Here is a 22,819-nt window from a genome sequence, read left to right on the forward strand (position 1 = left end):
ATCGGACCTGAATTCAACTGAACGGTGATAACACCGACCGCCATCACCATTGCCATCACTAGCACCTCAAATAGCTCCGCTCAACATGGCCTAGCCTGGCCATCTCATCCCTCGGCTGTAGAACGGACTTATTATTTATGAGTTCAACTTGAGTCGTGTTGAACACATGGTGACACGGAACCATGACACGGGTTGAACGTAGGCTTACAATCTGTGTTGTGACTTGTGACGTGATGTATGCCACTTGTTTCCTTCTTCGTTGTTTGTTAACCAGCCAAAGGCGCAGTCAACCGTTGCGCCCATATTGCACTCAACTATGGTGTACGGCGGCGGCGGCGGCAGTGCCGATCTAGAGGGTGATCGTAAAGTAACTTGTAGCGATTTCACGGTATGGCACTGAAGTGCGGTGCATATTAATTTACACCTCCTCGGGCGGTTGAATTCAACGCCCACGCACTGCCTTCCCAGCCCCAGCCGAGCCAATGCAATTGCAAGTGAGCGTGAAACTTTTCAATTAGCCGCAATTAGGTGGGCATTCATCTGGCTTATAACTAATGCAGACCTCTCTGCAAGCAAAACTAACTTTAGAAACTAAGGGGCTGTGATTGTCTTTGGTTTTTTTTTTGTGTCGGAATAAGTTTCAAAGTGGGCGTTTGTCGGGGCTTAGATACCTGTTACATTTATGGGGACATTTGCACGGGTATATATTGACATTCCTTAGGAACTTGAAAAGGATATTTGCATAAAATAATATTTTCATAAAATACAAAACCAACAACAACAACTACAACAACGATTGTCTATTGATTAATATTATTATTATGGTGGAATTTTTTATTCCAACCTGAGATTGGTATGCCTTGAAGAGAGATATGTAAATCTTTATTCAGTATAGTATTCAAATTGCTTAAGGCTAACTTATACTTTAAGAAGCTAAAGTCAAGATTTTGAATGGTAATTGCAATCAATTAAGATTGTGCAGCGGTTAATGAGTCTTAAAGCACTCAGCTATCTTATGGTTATGGGTTTCATATAAATTTTGTTTGTGAGACATGAAACGAGTGCTTCCAATTAACTTAATGTCAACAAACCCAACATTCCAATGTGAATAATTGACACCTGGGAAGGAAAGGTTAGTTAAGTTTTAAATAAATCTCTAATGTGGCCTTGCAGTGCCGCAAAATTATGGAATCATCAAATCTAAGAATACAAGAGCTTTTCAATGTGCAAGGCTAATAACATGACACTGACCAATGACTCTATAAAAGAACAATACAATAATTTGACAGCTCAGAGCTTAAGGTTAGTAGAAATGGGACATTGCACGTTTTTTTAATCGATGACCATTATATCGGAAATTCGTTTTCACTTCATACCTTTCAATAAAAGGATTCATTTGGAATAGTCTTCTTTTTGGAAAGCTGTCACCTTTATAAATGTCATATTTTGACATTTGAAAAGTGAAAATTAAGGCACTACTATTATAAATGAAACGATACTGGTAACATTTTCCAGTTGATTGGCAACTCTGGCTCTTAAAGTTTGGTTGACATTGTATTTAAACTGCAGAAAATATTCATTTATTTATTGTTAAAAAAGTTTGTTTTGTTGCGCAAATAGTTTTTAAATATCTATTAATTTACAAATCAAGGACGTTTCCCTCTTAGAACGGATTGTGAAAGCCTCATAACCACAAGAAGGACTCAACCAAAAGAAAGAAAATACAAAAAAAGAACCCTGGTTTGACGAAGAATGTCTAAAAGCTCATAAAAAAACATTTGTGTGGTTGAGGATCTTCCGTTACTCCACTCAAGGATTATTGAAGGGTTTTTATATAGAGGCCAATAAGAAGTTTAAAGAGCTTTGTAAGACTAAAAAAAGGTGTACGCTGAAAAGCAAGCAAGCAGACCGATTAGCATTTTGTAAGAGCTCCGCTGATTTTTGGAAACTGGCTAAGGAGCTGAATGGAAAACGTTTTACTATATCCACAAAACTGTCTTCAAATGTATTGCTTTCTCGTTTCAAGGATGTTTTAAATCTTGTAAGAACGCCAACAAAGTGGCAATTCGCAGCACCTGGATTCGTAGTCGACTCTCTGGACTGTGCATTTACAGTTAGTGAGTTGGAAGAAACGTTGAAGACGCTTAAAAATGGAAAAGCCGCCGGATCGAATGGTATTTCAGTGAAATTTTTTAAATATGAAACTGTCATGCTCAAAGAACACCTTATTAAACTTTTAAATACAGTTTTGGAGGGAGAATTGTCGCCAGATGAATTTCGAGATGCTATTATATTTCCAATCCACAAAAAAGGATCGTTGTTTGATCCCATTAACTACAGAGGAATTTTCTTTTTAAATGCATCTTACAAGTCTCGTTAGTAGGATTGAGGCTGGATTTAGTCCATGATATTCACGAGCTTTGCAGCGAATTTCTTGAAACAAAGGAAAAAGTTGTATGTATTTTTTATCGATCTTAAAGCAGCTTTTGATACAATTGAAAGAGGTTCACTATTCTATAAGCTGTATAGTCTTGGGATTTCATTGAAGTTTGGTCGCGTTCTTGAGCTCCTATATAGCGGAACAAGGGTGGCTGTATGGACAGGTGGAGAACTCTCAGACTGGTTTGAAACCTCATCGGTAGTGAGACAAGGTTGTACATTAAGCCCAACCTTGTTTGTATTATTCATTGATGACCTTTTAGACTACCTGCCGGGTGAAGTGGATTTCGCAGGGATGCGGATTAAGGATCAATTGACAAATGGAGCTATAATCGCGAAAATATTGAATGGGTGCGAGAGTAAAAATACCTTGGCATTACTGTTAAAAATAATTTAAATATGGATAAACACTTTAAATAGAAATTAGTTACGGCAAAAACTGCTATTAATATGACCTGGAAACAATGCTTTATGAATAAGTGTATAGCCCATAGTAGCAAGTTTAAAGTATTTGAATCAGTAACTGAGAGCATACTTTTATATGGATCGCAGGTAGGGGGATGTAAAAAGCACAATTCAGTTAAAAAACTTCTATAAAAAGAATATTTCATTTGCCGAAAAAAACGCCAAACTATTTCATAATGCTGGAAACGGGTCTCTCTCCTTTGTTTATAAAAACATTGAAGTTGCAAGCCGACTTCTTGCTTAACGTTTTTAAAATGAATGATTCACGGGTCGTGAAAAAAGTGGCCTTAAAAGCCATACAAGATCAAAGCAGTTGGTATCGAGAGTGGCAAGATTTTTCTGAGGAATGTCAAATTAATTTTAATTTACACATCGAGGATTTGACAAGCGCTAAAAACATCTTGTATGAAGTCATTTTAAAGGTTGATGCGAAATGTAGAGCTGAAAATATTGCTGATGCGTCCTGTACAGAATAACTTACAGCAGATTAAATCATAACCTTGCAGAGAACAACTTTTTTAAGGATTCCAATATTGTCCGTGTGATTTCTACGATGGTCAGACTACGCAGTGAACTAATAAGTTGAAATTTCATTCCACACAGACTTGACTTACCCCTAGAGTGTAATATGTGCAACCTATCAGAAAGAGAGGGTATTGTCCACTTTGTCCACTTCTTGGGAAAATGCCAATCTTTACGAATTTTGCAAAACTGCGCTTAGATATAGAACTGCTATAATGAACGAACATTTTTGATTGTTTGAAAGAAAGATTTAATTTGACTAATATTTTGTTTGCAACAGTGCTAGTAGCCAGAAGTCTTAAAGATCTTAACATACCAATGTGTTGACCCGGACAGCCCTATTGTTCCAGAGAGGTGTTCTTCAAACTTGGCAAGGTCTCGTTCTGAGCAAGTAGAAAACAGCATTTGTCTAGCCTTACTACTTAACTCAAAAAACTCGAATTCTATCTTTAAATATCTATTGTTTCCAAGGGTTTCCTTTCTTTTTAAAGAAATTATCACGTCCAGAAATATCTCAAAGATCGAATGCTTTTTAATGACCAGAAGGACAGCAATAGGTCCACTTATAAACTCATGGTTTATCTCACATGGTTTATCAAACATTGGAACAAACCTTTCAAAAAATATTAAAAGGATTTAATAGGGTTTGGCATCAGAATTTATTATCTCATATTTTTGCCTTCGGTTTAGATGAATCCCTCTTTCCATGAAATAGAAAATACCTTTCGGATCCGAGTCTAAAAACTACAAAATAAATTCTGGTGTGCCTCAGGGCTCTCTGACACTGTTTATTATTTTATAAATTCATTATTCCTGTTTGCAACTACCAATCCAATTAATTGTTTTGTAGACGAAAATATTCTTGCCATCTTCGGATGCGGAACAGTATCGACAAAATATGCTAAACTCTTAAAATGTATGGTATTCACAGAATATCTTGTTTTTCAGTTTGATTGATGAAAGTGGCACCATATCCATATATAATGGCAAATCGTTTTAACGATAAAAGACAGTATTGGGTTTTCGGAGAATTAAATTCCACTCGCTTTCTTGTTGCTAATTGTTGCAAAGCAATATATAATAGCGATATGGTGCCACTTTCATCAATCAAACTGAACATCTCGATATTCCCGGTAGGTCAATCACTAACTTTTGGAAGGTAAGCGATATCGTAAAATATGACTAACGATATTGGGGTTTTCTGAGAAGATGCCAGAAATTTGACTCGCCTTCTGATTTGGCTACAATCTATAAAACATATACCTGTATACGTTAAAACAAAGCTTGATTAGAATTTCCATCTCTGGGCAGGCGATGCAGTAACTTACTTAAGCCTCTTGGACAGAAAAACAGCGAAAAACATTAAGAATGATTGGTGATAAAAACATCGTTAACTCAACTACTTCATTCGGGCATCGTCGCAATGATTCTAACTTTTTCTATCGTTATTGTAACGGTCTATGTTCTAGTGAAATAGCCAGTTGTATTTCTTCCTTTAAACATTGCAACCGTAATACTATTGCTTCTAGGAATGCCCATGAGTTTGTCCTTGAGTCCAAATTTGGTCGTACTGTGAAGTACAGATATTCGTTCCTTAGCCGTACAACGCAAATGTGAAAAGCCAGTCACCAAGTTTTTAGTTGACAGTTTTGGAGGAAACGTTTTTTGATTGTGTCATTCCGCGAAGAAGTAATCACAATAGTCCTCCATGTGGCTGATATCGTTTTAAACGGTCAATATAACTTCTTTTTTATAATGAGGTAAACCTCCATTGATTTCTCTTCTTCTTCTTCCTCTTCAACGGTTTCTGCGCTCTTTGCCAATAACAGCTTCATTTGTGAGCTCTTTATAGGAAGCTAATTTCTCTGCTAGGCAGTTTGATGCAATTCTCCGCTCTCAGAATGTTATGACTCCGCCTTTTTCTTGACAGCGTAAATGATTTTATGACCAATATTTTTGCACCCGTGTCAGAAGACAGGGTCTTAAAAGATCTCAATATACAAATCCGATGCCCGGAGAAAATCGAAACTATTGTTCTGAAAAGGTGTTCTTCAACGTTGGAAAACCACTGCGTAAGCTTTTTCACTTCCCTTCTTTGAAGGTATTGTTCCACATTACTTATCGATTGATTGCACTTGCGTACCCTCTTTAAAAGGATATGTAAATGGTAGTTAATAATCAGATCGACGAACATCTCAAAAATTGAACATATATATGTATTACCATCATTTTGGAGAAAGTTTTGATATTTCAAAAGTATTTGATAGGGTTTGGGATCAGGCCCTCTAATCGAAAATACATGCCTTCGGTTTAGATGAATCTCTCTTTCGTTGAATTAGAAATAACCTTTCGGATCATTCGATACAAGTTCCTAGTATTAAACGGATCTAAGCCCGAAAACTACAAAATAAATGCTATTGTGCCTCAAAGCTCTAGATGGCAGTGGAGAAATTCCCGAGATGGAATGAACGGTGGCGTCCAAAGTTCCAATAAGGTTTCACTACTTATAGTGAACACTTTATAGGTCTTCCACGACATAAATAAATATTCATAGCCCAGGCTTTTAAGGAGCGGTTAATCTGGCTCCCCGTCCTTGGAGTTATACAACCATCCAGTTTGAGGGTCGTGTATGCCGTCGACGTGACTTCCTGACCACTTAAAAATATCCTAGTTGCGAAGCATCAACTAGCTTCGGATACGGCCCATTTACTGATGACGAAACAAGCAAACGAAATGAGGACAACAAACTTCTAATCTGTACGTGAAATGCTAGGTCCTTTATTAGACCACGTGCCAGTGAACAGCTATAGCGAAAGCCCTAAACTGCTTCAAGGCAGATATAACCACCATCCAAGAAGTGCGATGGGATGGACCGGGCAAAAGCAAACTTAAAGACTTAGATGTATACTACGGCGACTGCTACTGAGAACCAAGGCAGCGTCTATTTGGGTGTGTATTTCTTTTTAGAACTAGACGCAAAGGCAACAGTCTCTTAAATATGGCATATAAGATACTATGTGCCATATTATGTGAACGGCTGAAGCCCTTGGTCAACAACCTGATAGGTTTAGACGAGGAAAGTCCAACATCAACCAAATAGTCACAAAACGGCAGTTTTTGGAAAACATCGATTTTAAAGCCGCGTATGGGAGCATCTATAGGGAAAATCTTTACAAAGCAATATCTAGTTTTGGCATCCCTATCGAACTTATTCGTTTGTCAAGAATGGCGATTGAAAATGCACGCTGCTCTATCAAGATCGGGAAAGATCTCAACTATGCGTTTTACGTCAAAAAAAGGTTTTAGACAAGGCGACTTCTTCAACATAGTTCCGGAAGGAATTGTACAAAACTTAACCGTCAAAACTAAAGGCAAAATCTTCCAAAGATCCAAGTCTTGGAGAAAATGTCAACATGGACAGCTATAACACGACTCTAGGCACCGTTATAAATTCATACAACGACACCAGCACTCAAAAGGAGAATAACTCTTGCAAATTGCTTCTTCTTTGAACTAAGAAGGCAATTGTGTATAGTAAAGGCCACTCTCGAGCATCTAAAATCACCAACTATAAGGCGATCATCATCAGCCTGGTTCTTATTAATGATGTTTAGGTTTTTTGAGAAGATGCAAGAAATTTCATTCTCTTTCTTATCTGTCTACAGTCTACGAAACATAATACGTTCAAATCTCTAGGCATCTTGGACAGTATTCAACGAAGACATTTACAAACAATTATTAATATAGTAACATCTTTAACTCAATAACGTCCTCGAACATCATCGTAATGTTGCTCACCCTATGCTCTTGTGAAATAGCCAGCTGCATTCCTTCCCTTAAATACTCCAACTGTAAAACTTACGCTACTAGGAAAGCCCATCAGCTTACACCAGATTCCAACTTTGGTCGAACTGTGTAGTACAGATATTTGTTCTTAAGCCGTACTACGCGAATGTGGAATTCCTTACCATAGTCTGTCATTCTAGTGTTCGAAAAAAACAGAATAGCTTATGAAATTTTAAAATTCATCACTCTTCCTATTTCCCACTTTCCTTTCAATGTACTATGGACCCTTTAGTCTGTTGATTTTAACTGACTAAAAACTCTCACCCTATTATTCTAACGGCCAACAACCATTCAACCATAGAATAGTTTAACTTTGTCAAAACATATCAAAACCATCATCAAAAGTCCAAATTCCCTTTGTTACACCCCTATGGACACTTGTAATGACAAGATCCCCTATTAGCATTCAAATAAACACGCAAACGCAATTAAAAACTACACCCTGTTCACCGCCAGCAATAAAAAGAAAACGGTCAAGTCATTTGCATATATTTTGTAGGTACTTGAGTCAACTCAGAAGCATTCAACAGGTATGATAAAGATGATGATTCCCACGCCAAAAAATCTACCACACGATAACATCAGTTTGCACCACATCAAAAAGAAGTATAGTTACCCTACCCAAAGGGATGAGTCCTTCCCTCATTTTTCAATACTCATCCACCATAAAAATAAAACAATTCCTTTTGCATGAAATTACCCTAAAACCTAAACAGTTTCTTAGGTCAGTTCCTCGTATAACTCCTCGAAAACTGTTTAAAGGAACGTTTACATAATTATGCCTGTCACTCTCTGTTTCAGTTGTCATGGGAGACGGAGCACACTCAAGCTTAAAATCTATCCCAAGAGGAACAGCTACAAGACCAACAACAATCAAACAACAACAAAAAAGAAGAAAAACTAAGCAAAATTGAGAAGTTACAATGTCACTGATAAGGCTAAAAGGAATCAATTATCCTGCGTCAATACAAAAACAACCATCAGATATGTCACGGCTCTTTGATGTGACGAGGATGAGGAGTCACCAGTCTGTCTCCTGTCCGAAGCATCTTTTTCCATCCTAATCAGTGGCAGTGCCAGAGGAAACAGACTATAAGTTGTTGGTAGCTAAATTGAATTGCCCACACGAAGGTGGTGAGAATGTCCGACATAAGAGCCAACAAATTTTGCAGGACCTCGACGCATTTCCAATCTGTTTGTCTTCGAGGCGACGACTACGATCGACGAGCGACGGCAGCAACGACTCCACAGAGAACGACGACTATGAGACGACAACGAGACGACGATAAAGGCATGTGCGGTATTTTCACGTGGAGCGATGGAAGCGGCTCCTTTGCGTGCGGACGATCGCAAAGCATATTTCACTAATAGCCGAGGAGCTGCGCTATGGTCGGAGGAAATTTTGTGCGTATCTGAGCGCAAAACACAAATCGTTATCGGTGTGGGGATGGGAACTGGGATTGGGATTCGGTTTTGGATTCGGATTGCCAATCGAATATGCTACCGTGTGTGCCCGATGGACATGCTAGTCGAACCGAGACGAGCCGTTACAAGAACCAAGAGACGCTGGCTGGCTGGCTGATGATGCTGGGCTATATACTTTCTGACAAAAATTCGCGTTTAATCATTTATATTAGTGAGACTTTCGCTGGGGAATGCCACGGAAGCTGATGACGAAGTCAATGCTTTCCGATCGAACAATATAACGACGACTACGACGGACGTCGTCGACGATCGACATCATCGCACTTTCAGAACGCGGTGGAGGACCATTGGCCAATATAAGTACAAGGTATACCGAACCGATATACGAGCATAGTTGGAGCGTGTGAGTGGTTAAATGCGCTCGCAGTGTTATTTGCAATCGCGTTAAGAATTTATTTCCATTCGACGAAGATGGTTAGATTGGCGAATATTCGGATGTCGGAATCCTTTTGATGTTGGGCCTCTTTGATAGCGATGGCGATCGGTTGGGCACAAAGCCAACTATTTTTATAACTGATTTAGAAAGAGAGAGTACCTATATATCGTGTATCGGTTTTCTACTTCTGACTGAGTGATGATTGGAGGAAGGATCGAGCGATGAGGTGCAACTTGTGCAATGTTCCCACGACTTTGTAGCAGAAAAGTTCTGTCCATATGGTCAGATTGTTGATTGCATATTGGAAATATTTTGATTTGATTTCTATGGTTCATAGAAATTAAAATTCTTTCAAAATTCTCGTAGGATTTTAGATACAAGCTTGCATAAAAGTGGATTCAAATGTGGGAACTTAAAGACTCTAACCTCATATCGTAGTAATACTAGAAGGTGTGTAATGTTTCGACAAACGGCTGTTTTTGTATTTTTATAAAATAAAGTTGTATGTTTTAATCTTAAGTAAGAAATAAACTGAAGCCATTTTAAACAAAAGGTTTATCAACTACTGAAGTACCAGTAGCATAATAGTTATTGAGTAGGACTGTTATGCTAGAGGTCCTGACTGTGCCACTTATGTTTTATTCTTTATTTTTGGGTACTGCGTCTTGTGATGAATTGACCAATCCTCCAGGAGTAATAATTCTTCTCATGAAAAGAGCTTTCTTAAATAAGACGTTTGGATTCAACAAACAAAACTGTCGGTCGTCGAATCCCTGAAATAGTTCGCACACAGGAATAGTTGATAGTTATAATTCACTAGGTCCAAATTTTTCTACGGACTGTTGCGCTACAAAATGTATTTATTTTTCCATCAACAAGGTTTCTCATTTTGAATATGCGGCAGCTGCTATCTTTTGAAAGTTTTATAAACTTTAGATAAATCAAAAAAAAAGATAATGAAATTAAACAATTTATTGCTGATGTGCAATATGCTGCGAAAGAAAGAATTTTAGCAGTTTTGAGCTTGAGAGAAACAGAAATAAAATATCCGGTCAAAAAAAAAAGAAAATTTAAAATGAAATGAAAAGCTTAAAGATTTTTAGACGATAATACAATCTTCAACCATCTAAGCAACAAAAATAAAAGAATCAATGATTTGGAAAATAATTCATAAAGTAGATTTCTGACCGAATACTCCATTTAGAGAGCAGCAAAGCGTCTAAAAACACGGAAACCTGACACCATCTTTTTACTGAACATCTCTCGAATATTTTTAAACTATTCTCAGCAAAAACGGCTACAGAGCCTTTACAGTTAGTTGATAGGAGAAAGACGAACGTGAATTTCCTTTTTTGTCACTTTTTAAGAATTAACATAAGTTTTCTAATAAAAATCAAATCTTATCAATGCTCAGGATTAAATATAATAGCCTTTAAAAAATTTCAAGTTGCAGACAAATATTGCTACTGAAAAGGGCTCAGCAAAATAATAGAAGGAAGCAGACTTGTTTCTAACCATCACTTCAAAGTTAGGAATAAGAAGAATAAGTACTTGGACCTACGAATGTGGTGGAAAAAGCACTTAAAATAAAAACAAGCATGCCCAGTTATATTCTTACATGTCGCTAAAGCTTTTTAACACGGTATTGCACTTTCGACCTGATTACAAACTACATAAGGAACTTTCCAGGTAGTAGAACTTTTTAGAGCACGATAGCACAAAAGTTACTCTGTTCCAAAGAAAATAGAAGCAGCTGTACCGCAAGAAAGTGCCCTTAAACCAACCTTGCACTTTTTATTTACAGTAAGTATTTGGACACAAAAAATGGTACTTAAAACTAAATAAAACAAAATCGGTGCATATACATTTTTCAGACAAAACATAAATATTGTTCCTATATTTATTAATAATACAGACATATCTTACTCCAATACTGCCAATACTGGTTAATAAGAAAGCTGTAGAGAAACCAACCTTTGTTTTTTTTTTAAATCTTAATTGTTAATCAAAATAATATTAAATAGGTACAATTTTGAAGTCTGCGCTTTTCTAAAAACAATACATTTAGAGATTACAAAGTTCAGTGAATTAACATCATTTACAAATTTAGGAAATAAACAATTAAATATAGAAATTACAAAATTAAGCTACAAGTAATCAATTTCAATATTATTCTTTTTATGTGAAAGAAATGTTAAAAATGTTACTGTTTTGCATATTTGTTACAATTTTTTTAAAAAAAAGCGAGAATGCAACCTGCACTGATAACTTCCCATCCCGTCTGTCTATTTGTCTTGCTTTAAAGTTTGTTGGTTTTTGTGTTGAATTTTTCTTAAAAAGATTAAAATTACCAACAAAATTTTTCATATAAAGAAAACAAATTTTTACCAATTTTAGTAGCATTTCTTAAATTTGAACAAAACGGGATGAATGAAATTTATTTGAAAGATATCAAGAACCGAATATCAATTTCACCAAATTTGCGTACTATTTTTTATGAAAAAACGGACTGTTGGATTTTTATAAAAAAAATTCTCAGAATATCGAAAACAATATTTTCTGTGAATTATAAGAGTTTGAATACAATATTTTTAATTTTTGAAAAGCTATTTCAGTTAAAAGTAAATTTTTACCAAGTTTTAGTATTGTATTTAGTTTTTTTTGAGGTTTTTTTTTAAACAGTCAATTCCATTTTTCTCAAAATTTTACTGAATATTGACAACAATATTTTTCAAAAGATAAAAGTAGTTTAAAACCAATATCTCAAAGTTTTGGAAAGATATTTTACCAATTTTTACCAACTTTTATCAATTTTGTTGTTTAGGTTTTTATTTTTTGTAAAAAAAACTGTGAATTCGGTTTCCCTCAAAATTTTTGAGAATGTTAAAAACAATATTTTTTATAAGTTAAAATTAGTTGAAAGCCATAATCTTAAATTTTTGAAAAGATATTTGAGTTAAAATTCAATTTTTAATAACTTTGAATTATATTTTTTTAGGTTTTTATTTTTATAAAAAAACTCAATTCGATTTTTTTCAAAATCTTACCAATTGTTAATAACGTTATTTTTGTTGCAAAAAATTGTTTTGGAGATAAAATCATTTTGTGTCCGTAAAATTTTCGATATGAAAAATTTTTGTTTCAGTTTTATTTTGATTTATAAAAAAAAACCTTTAATTGGATATTTTTTCAAAAGATATACTTGTTTGGTATCACGTTTACAATATATTATATAAAATTTAATTCAAGTCTCTAGCGTTTTATGTTTTTGAGATATTTAAGGTTAACCAAAATGTTCCTTTTTTTAAACTGCAGTGGTAAAATAAACCACCCACTCAATTTTCTTGGGAGCCCTTTCTGTCTTATTATCCGTAAAACGTAGCGAACGTATACGGACGTAGGAATGTTCGTACACACGAACGCACAGACATGTTTCTAAACATTTTTTATTTTGACTCTGGGGACCTTGAAACGTCAAGAAATGTCGAAATTTTTAATTTGACATCGGACCCATTACAATAACTTTCTATGGGAAGTTAAAAATGTCTTTTCTGACTTTAAATATGAGACTCATAGCAGAGACAGAAATGCTCCTTCTAAAATAATGGTTTTCACGTAGATTTAAATTTAAAGTTAAAGGAACTTCTGTTCGTCTACTTTTGCTATCCACGCATAAGAATATATTATATCAATCCGCTACATTGATTGTCTTTAAATTAAAGGGGACACCATGTTCCAAAGCCAATTCTTGCCAATTCTTAAAAGGAGTATAACCGCATCGAAGAGAAACAAGGAATATTCTTTTGTGTAAGTTGTTGTCGGTTCCCTTTATAACTTTGGTTAAAAAGTCAGCATTAGCCTTCAGGTTTCGTTTAAAAATCATAGGTTAACTGGAATCAACGTAGATAGCATAGTTCGGAGTATTCGACGGTAATTTCAATATTCTTTTGAAGAAAAAATGTTTGGTTTTTTTCAATATCCTCGATCCATCGATAGCCGCTGACTTCGTTAAAATAGCAGAAACAGGTGTTAAATGTGGCGTTGAACACTTTGAAGTTGGACGTTTTGGCAACAAAAGAGTTCGAAGAAAATTGTGATTACATTGAATTAACTTCTGACTCGGCTGCAGACAGGTTTTCTTTTATATGCTCACTCTATTATCAACTTAGATGCTGGTGCCATCTAATGTAATGCCCAGCTCCTCGAGTTACTTTCAGATTAAGTTTTGAGTCTAAATATCATTTTTTTAATTTTTTTTAAATGCCATAAATTTAAAAATACCTTGAGCTTATTTATTTGAAGCTGAAGTGTCACCGGGTGGTCAGCAAAATATAAGGTCATCAGGATATAATTTATTTTCCCCATGGTATGTGATTATTGATGAACATTAACGGACTTAGGACACATCCTTGTGGGACACCTCTTTTTGAGCAAAATTAATTTGACTAATTTTTTCATCACATAACACTGCAGACATACTCAATAGCAACTACTCAAAGACTCTAATAAACTTTGTTGTCACCAGATTACTGCAAGTTTATATAATAAGGACCTTCTGTTCATAGTATCAAATACTTACTTACTTAACGTGGCGCTACAGTCTTTACGTGGCGCTACAGTCCAGGGCTTGCTTGCTGGTGGTTGTTTGAGAACAAGCACGTCAGAGGCTGCTTTCTGATTGCATCTTGGTTTTCGATACATTGTGTACTTGTAACTCGGTCGGAGAAGGATTTGGCGATCACTTGCGATTGTAGTCGTTCGACGTTGGACCTTATCCCAGCTTCTCCCTGTTTTGCCTTGTATCTGGAAACCTGAAGTGCTACCATGGTTATAACCAGGGAGTGGTCCGAGTCGATGTTAGATCCTCGGAAAGTTCTGACATCCATGATGTTGAAAGCGTGTCTGGCTACGATCGCAATATGGCCAATCTGGTTGACGGTAGATTGATCTGGAGAACTCCAAGTTATTTTGTGATGTTGAGGTGTGGCGAACGCGTACTGGCTACCATGACATTTCGCCCGGCAGCAAAATCTATGAGCCTGTAACGGTTGTCGACGTGCTGTCGTGCAGCCTGTTTTTCCCGATATTAGACTTGATGCGGATGGTTATGAGGTTCTCGTTGATGCACCTATAGGTCAAGACTTGTTGCTCAAGTCTGACAAAGCCAGTTATCCAAATCATTTTATTTAATAAGCCAAGGATATATTCAAAAAATTCCAGTGTTAAATTCTTGTAAAACTCTACGGGAATATCGTCTGACCCTACAGCTTTATTATTCTTCATTTTTTTCAACGAAAGTAGTACCAGGCATTGTAAAGTTGGAGTCTAATTCAAGGATAATGACACCTGGGAGTGCAAAACTTTGTTGAATTTTGGTTTGAATGTGCTATTAAATGTATAAAACAAGCTGATCAGCAAACTTCCTTAATGACACCGATTTAGTACGCCCTCACAAGACTCTGACATTGCTCCAAAAGTATTTAGAGTCTTCAGTTTGCAAAGATCTTTATAGATTTTATTTTGCTGCAGGTAAAGGCGTTTAAAGGCATCATTACTTTTGATTCCTTCAAACTTTTTCTGCAGATGAACAAAAAATACTTCAGACATTCTTGCTGTGAGCCGTATAGTACTGACGAAAACCTCGACTTGTCGATTCCTCGTCGATCTTTGGAAAAAGGCGTTCCACAAAGGAGTTACTACTGTATTTTGTTTAAAGATTTCCATAAGAGTAATGGCTTTTAACATTCGGTTACCATAAGAATTAAAGCTGGTAAATCACCGGCAACGTAAGGTCGAATATCTTCCCTGATTGAGTCCTAGAAGTGCATCGAAATGGTGGGTTTCATTTTTATCTCGTAGGTTACGTTTCTCTTGGCAGTGTAACCAAAACTAATCCAATATCTTCGCTGATAAGTTTCAACCTCGTCTTACAAGTTTAATTTAAATCGTTAAAGTCATTTTTGAGAAATTAGAAAAATAAACGAAACCGTAGAACAGCAAATCCATATAGGCTATTTCGACAAACCTCTGAGGAATAAAAAAGCCTCTCACTACAGTAACATTGACCTCATATGAAGATACAAGCATTAGCGTATTTATATTTATTTGAAAAACAACAACTTCAAATACAAGAAATGCGTATCTCATTTCAAATAGATTCCATAAACTCATCAGAGAACATGAAAGTCTAAAAAGAAAATATCTTTTCAATTTAATACTTAAAGATGCGACGCGGTGGCAGCCGCCAACTTTATGCTTTGTTCCAAAAAATAGAAAGAGAAAAATCATTTCCAATCAACGGAATCCCTCGGCGGTCCAATTAAACTGGCGCGTAATTATGTAGCTTTAAGCGTAATTTCCATACAAATATAAACTCGCTACTTTATTATTCCCACATAAATGTCGCCTGTGGTCCTCGAGTGCGAGGAGCCATTTTGCCACGTTCCACAGCACTCTCACACCATAATCGAAGAATCGAACGAATGTCATCGTCTCATCGTTGTCTTGATGTTGGCTGGTCTTGTCCTGGTGGTGGCATTATCCGGATACTGCACCGACGACAACGATGAAGCGGCCGTGGTACGGTTCTGTGCTATGGCATTCTCCATGCGCCTTTCCACCTCAATTACCGATGATGGTATTAGCGCGTTTGAGTACTGCCGCTGCCTTACAGTCAGCGTTACCAGCGAATACAAATCCTAGTCACAGGTATACGCACAGGCACAACGATCCGGCGGCGGCGCACAGGAGACAGGAGATTGCCGCAAATTGACTGTCACACTGATAGCTGCCACTGCCGCCATTGCATCGCCATCGACTGTCTCATACCTCAAAATTGGTTATTTGAGGCCTGATGTCCGTCGTTTGTTATCGTAAATGTTAACAACTTCATACGGCTTTATTAAAGTGAGAAATGAAATATCGGGTTTATGGCTGAAATCACTTAATTCTTGGTCACCACCAAGTCCGCATTTCAAATTAAATCTGCAAAAATATTATCCTTGCAGATGCAAATCGCTTCGTATACTATAGGTAAGCATAAAAGTAAGGGTTCGCGGCGGGCGGCCGGTGGCGTGAAATGGGAAATGCGGGACAGCTACAACACAAATGGCCTTTGATGATCATGGCCAACCAATACCAACTCTGCATCTGCATGGCTTAGATATTTTTGCAGCATCAATTAATAACCGGACATATTTTGAGGTATCGATAGTTTGAATCATTTATCAAACGTTTCGCGAGAGTTGCACTGGATAAGCTAATTGCAGATGTGTTTTTAGTATCGGAAAATCTTAGCAGAAAGTTAATGCTCTCTCCACATGGCCGCGCCGCCACCAACCGCCACCGGGAACTTACTCTATTAAGCCTGATTGATTATGGGACGCATAGGTACAATGTATCATATGGCGTCAGTGGTGTCCAAAGTCGAAGATAAAGGCGACAATATTATTGATCTATTAATCAGATTTCTTTATAATATGTTTCCTGTTGTGACTTCTAGTTTCTGTAAACAAGTCCATTTAGTTTGAATTGGAATTGGAATATATTGTGGGACTGTGAGTTTTCGAAGAGGAATCCTATTTGTGTGACGCCATGAGCGATTTGTTGAAATTTTATTTTAGAATTAATTTAAAAGATAAATCTACAAATGATTTCTTATTACTATTTTTTTTTAGAAAGATCGGTGAATGCTGATGAAGATGTGATTTCTTAAGCTTGTCAAATTAAGTTTCTCCGAGTGAATTATTTTGATATATGTATTTTTAATTTAAGACTGATTTGAAATTAATCTTCAACAATGTATCAAAAACCGTCATAAAGTTAACATTTGTCAGCTGTCAAAACAAGCGTTAAAAGAATACTAACTAACTCATAATAAGTATATTCTACTTTGAACCTCTAACAGTTTAGCCGTAATACTTGTACTTTCAGTTTCAGCAAAGCTCATCAGTTAACATTTGAGTTAAGTTTCGGATTGATTGAAGCACATTGAGAATGTAGAATGCTTATCCAACTCTGTTTTTCCTTATCATTTTGTTATTCAAAAGCTTAAGACCAATGTGCAATGTTATATCCACTTTAATTCTGTTAGTAAGCTCTACTCCGGTAGGTTCCAAATGCTTTTTGCATTTTTAAGGGTTATTTTTGAAAGATTCTTCACAAATTTTCTAAATAGTGCTTGTGAGATGATGCATAGAAACATGCCTCAATCAAAGGTTGTTTTGAAACTGGCAGGCGGTTCCCGTTCGAAATCTTGACAAAAAAAATCTATTTCAACATTTATCGTAGTTACTTAGGAGAGCTCTACACAATTGTCTCGAACTATTATCGGTTACCAGGTCCAATTAACTTCGCAGTTTCGTCCTTATCGTAGCTTGAATGGGACAAAGATGTTAGGTAAAAAATCAAAAATCAATAAGAAGCGACAGTTCGGTACCGATTAAGTATAAGTTGCATCATTCAGTGGACCATTTTTCTTCAAAAATAATGCTCATCAAAGAGGTGTGCTAAAGAGCAATAGAAGAAATTATTTTGGGTGACTTCTGCATTATTGCTATCAGCCGTTTTGGCGATGATAATTTCGACCAATTTATACTTAAACAATTATTTTAGAATTCAAGGTCAATATCATCCAAGCAATCTTTGGGCTAACTGGTGTACGTGTGGTTTTTGGTACTCCTGAACAACGTTCGTAAATTTTACCAAAATGAGAAAATAACCTCTCAAAGGTATCAGCCACCACCCGAAGCGTGTAAGGACGATCAGGGGAACATAGTAGTAGAACCGCAGTCTATGTTGAGAATATGGAAATACCACTTTTTCAAATTATATAAGAAGATGCACAGTCATGCGACTTCTTAAACATCGTTCTGTAAAGAATTGAGCAAAACCCAAGCGTGAACACTAGAGTCTCAATCTTCCAAAGGTATATGCAATTATGCGTTATGGTGGGCCTGCTTCGAGGTTGCTTGGAATGATATTTTTATTATTTCATCCCTCCAAAGAACAAAAATATTTTGTTTGTTGACATTTTTGTACAGCTGTTGAGCTGTCAGACAAAGCAAATGTTCAGATAATTGAACTAGAGCTTCCGTTTGGAGTCACATTACGTTACATTACGTTCTTTTTCTTACGATTGTCAAACGAAACGTGAGGTCGAAGCTCCATTGTGATAGCATGTATTGAATTCCAATGGCTGACCTAGTAAACGTCAGATGAAGCCGAAGATGAAGCGTGTTTGTGATTCAGCCATTACTCGGATACGCAGATAATATTGAGCATTGCGACGAAACCGGAGAAAAAAGGTTTAGTGGTCAATGAGGCAAGACCAAGACAGCTATAGCTTTGATTTAGTTGAGGACTTTGTCTACCAAGGCTTCACTGTTAACTCAGACAACGACATCAGCGCTGAAATCAAACGAAGAATAACTCTTGCAAATCGCTGCTTCTTTGTTTTATAGAAGGCAATTGAGTAGTAAAGTCCTCTCCCGATTATCTAAAATCACCATTTATAAGACACTCATCATCCCGGTTCTCATTTATGGCGCTGAGGCCTGGACCCTGTCAAATAAAGATAAGAGCGTCTTAGGATGTTTCGAGAGAAAAATGTTTCGGGTGATTTTAAGTCCCGTCTGCATAGATGGAGAATGGAGGAGAATATACAACGACGAACTATGCGGGCTTTACAGCCACTTTTACCTGGCTAATAGAATTAAAGTCCAACGGCTGGGTCATGTAGAACAATAGACATCAACTCTCCAGTCCGGAAGGTCTTCAAATTCAATCCCAAAGTATGGCTTAGTAGAGAAAGACCGCTCAGGTGGCGGAGGCAGGTGAGCTATGACCTCAACCAATTTGCGTGTGAAACTGGAGACAGCTATCTATTGACTGAGCTCGCTGGAAACGCATGTTGGTTGAGGCCCAGGTCCGCCCGGACTGTTGCACCCACCTTAAGTAAGTAAGCAAGAACAACGTGTGCAAATTGATTACCAAAATAATGGTGTGGGTCACGCTACGCATCAAATATTTGGTCAACATAATCACCAAGCAGAGTCTGTGATAGTACCCGTGGCATGATGGTTAGTGCGTTTGACTGTCATGCCAGAGGTCTTGGGTTCGATCCCTGCCTGTGCCATCTAAAGTATTTTCAGGGGTTCTGCCTCTTGCGAGGAATTGACAAAGTCTCCAAGACTAACTCTTGTCTTGAAAAAGTGCTTTCTCAAATTAGCCGTTCGGATTCGGCACATAAACTGTACATCCCCTCCATTCCTGACACACAGGAATGGTTGAGAGTTTTAAGTCGCTAAGCCCTAGTTCTCAAAGGACTGCTGCACCACCCACTTTATTTGTATTTATTAGAGTCGGTGGCGTGATGATTGTCTTGCCAGAGGTCTTGGGTTCAATCCCTGCCTGTGTCATCTAAAGCTGTTTTCCTCCATTCCCCAATAGTTCTGGTAAAATTTGCTTTTCGATTCGGTTCAAAACTGTAGGTCTTCTAATATTTCTTCTAAAATGAAGCTATGATGTTATAGTCATATGGAGAAAGCTTTAGAGAAATTATTAATGACTTTTTCGTGGTCGAATTGGAGGATGTTAATAACGTTTGGTCGATCAATTTATATAAGGAAACTTTTGGTGATCTTATTATTTCACGTCATGGACCTGTGGCGTTGTATCGAAGATCGTACGATTTAACATCGCTGGGTTATTTTCTGTGGGACGAGCTTGTTTGGCTTGCCCAAGCAGATAGTTTTGAGGCAATTGAAGCCTTGGATGAGAATATTCCGCCCGTTATTGTTGACGTACGGCCACAATTGCTGCTGCAAAAAAGTGGGCGAATATTGGGCCTCTTAGCTTTGGAATTTATTTGAGCCAATGGCGGCGATCACTTGCTTGAAATCATTTTTAAAACGTAATGGCAAACCGTTTTCTTTATAATAATGCTTCATTTTCGGCTATAGCATGCAATTATATGCATTTTTTTTCTTGAAAACCACACGCAAAATTTTCAATGAAACCAGGCAAACTAAGTCAGATCGCATGGAATCAGTTGTAAACAATAATTTGTAACATATTTTTTTCTTAGATTAATACAACTTAAACCATTATCCATTTACATAATTAACTATTAGCTGCACTGGTTGTATTAGATTCTTAAATTAAAGCCATAAATTACTTTTTTAAAATTAATTGACAAATAAAAGTTAAACACTTATTTAAAAACGATATTTTCCCCTATATCTATCATGTTCTTGGGTTTTAAAAAATATCCAATCATAATTTACCTGAGTTTCAATATAACAAAAAAACGAACACTTTATGACTAAACTATACCTAAAGCAGGATGTCTTTAATAATTATTAACTTCCCATCCTGTCCTGTCGATCAGTCAATGAGTCGATCATCAAAAGAACAAGAAATAACAATAAGAACCAAGAAAACAAAACAACAAGATGTATTCAATAGCCAGCCGACAATGAGGACGAGGACGCGCCGCAATGTAGAGCCAACTCATTAATTGCACCCTATGATCACCTGCCTTACCATAAACTCAAGAAGATTACAACACGCCATGCTACTCGTATATTCCAATATACAATGCACAGGTGATTCTTCATGTGCATCATCATTTCTATAATGCCGCCTAAAAAAAGGATGCCATGCCTTGATGTAAAAATTACACATCAAGACAGGATACATCTCTTCTCTATAAGCGACTATTCCCGATGGAGGTGCACTAATAAAAGGATATCTCTTGCCTACTATCATCATATTGCATCCTTCTTCCTTCGTCCAGACAGGAGAACAAAACAACACATAATCAACCAGCAGGTGACCATTTGGAGAACATCGAAAAGAAATGGTATATTCTCCTCAATCATTTTTTCGAGAAGTCATTATCAACATCATTCTCAGCAGCAGCACGTGATGCAACCGTCCCGACAGACAATCCGAATATAAAACTCCATAACCCAAAGGTCACTATACTACTCGAAACATTTTTACTAGGAAGAGACAATGTCCTGGAAATCTACTTCACCTGTTGTTGCAACTCATAAAAAAGTATGTGAGCAAGCTGTTATCAAAGGCAGGATGAAAATTACTTCAAGATGCTTAAAGGCAACGTTTTCGTGAAACATTACGTTCTATGCAGTGTTTGTAGTATATTGACAAATATTCAACTTTTGGGATTGTATCGAATGACAAAAATGTCAACTTCCACTTAGAAGTCAAAGTAGGGTTTATTACTTGAAGCAAGTGGCCTTGAAAGGATGTTGTAGAATATGTTTGACTTCATTTTCTACCGACACTTAATAGTTCAAATAAATGGTCCTCTAGCTTGATTTGTTGACGCTTTGTTAGAAGACATTGAACTTTTTTTCTTATTTATATTTATCTTTTTTATCTTTACAATAATTTACAAAATAATAATTTTAAACGACATACTCTTAAATGTATATAAAAAGAGGCTGGGATGCGACCCACACTGATAACTTCCCATCCCGTCTGTCGATTTGTCTTGCTTAAAAGTTTGTCTATATGTAGTCGTATCAATTTTTACCAAATTTGCGTACTATTTTGTGTAGCTTTTATTTTTTATGAAAAAACCGACTGTTGGACTTTTATATACAAATTACTGAATATCGAAAACAATATTTTCTGTGAAATAAAATAAAGTTTGAAGCCAAAATTTTTATTTTTTGAAAAGCTATTTGAGTCGAAAGTAAATTTTTATCAACTTTTGTTAAATTTTGTTTAGGTTTTCAATTTTTTTTTACAAAAACTGTCAATTCGATTTTTTCAAAATTTTACTGAATGTTAACAACAATATTTTTTGAAAGATAAAAGTAAATCCAAGCCAATATGTCAAAGTTTTGAAAAGATATTTGAGTCGTAAATAAATTTTTACCAACTTTTGTTACATTTTTTCTAGGTTTTTAATTTTTTGTAAGAAACTGTCAATTCGATTTTTCTCAAAATTTTTCAGAATGTTGAAAATAATATTTCTTATAAGATAAAATAAGTTTGAAGCCTAAATTTCAAGTTTTTGAAAAGATATTTGAATCGGTATTCAATTTTTACCAACTTTGAGTAAAGTTTTTTTTAGATTTTTATTTTTTATTAAAAAAAAACTGTCAATTCGATTTTTCTAAAAATTTTATCAGATGTCAAAAACATTATTCTTCGTTGCACAAAATTGTTTTGGAGATGAAATCATATTTTAGTCGTAAAATTTTGGAGGTGACACATTTTTTTTCAGTTTTTTTATTTGATTTATAAAAAAAAACCGTTAAATGGATTTTTTTCATTTCATGATAGAAAAAATTATTAAAATCAAAAAAGGATTTGCAATGTTAATGACCAATTGTAAATTTTAAAAATACAATTCAGAAAAAAGCATGAAATCTTTATTTTAATCGATAGTACGGTCAATTTTTTGTTTGAAGAATATTTCATGCAAATGTTGACCTTGACTGCGCCTCAAAAGGCCATCCGCTTATTCCAATTTTGACATACTCTTTTCAACATTTCGGCCGGTATCGCACAATAAATGACTCAATGTTGTCTTCCAATGCGTCAATTGAAATAGTCTAAAGGCACTAAATCGCACGATCTAGCCGGCCAATTGACCGGTCCCGAACGTGAAATATAATGTTTCCCGAACTCGCTTCTCAATAAATATAT

The sequence above is a fragment of the Eupeodes corollae genome, chromosome 3 (genome assembly GCF_945859685.1).
Source record: "Eupeodes corollae chromosome 3, idEupCoro1.1, whole genome shotgun sequence".
Classification (NCBI taxonomy): Eukaryota; Metazoa; Arthropoda; class Insecta; order Diptera; family Syrphidae; genus Eupeodes; species Eupeodes corollae.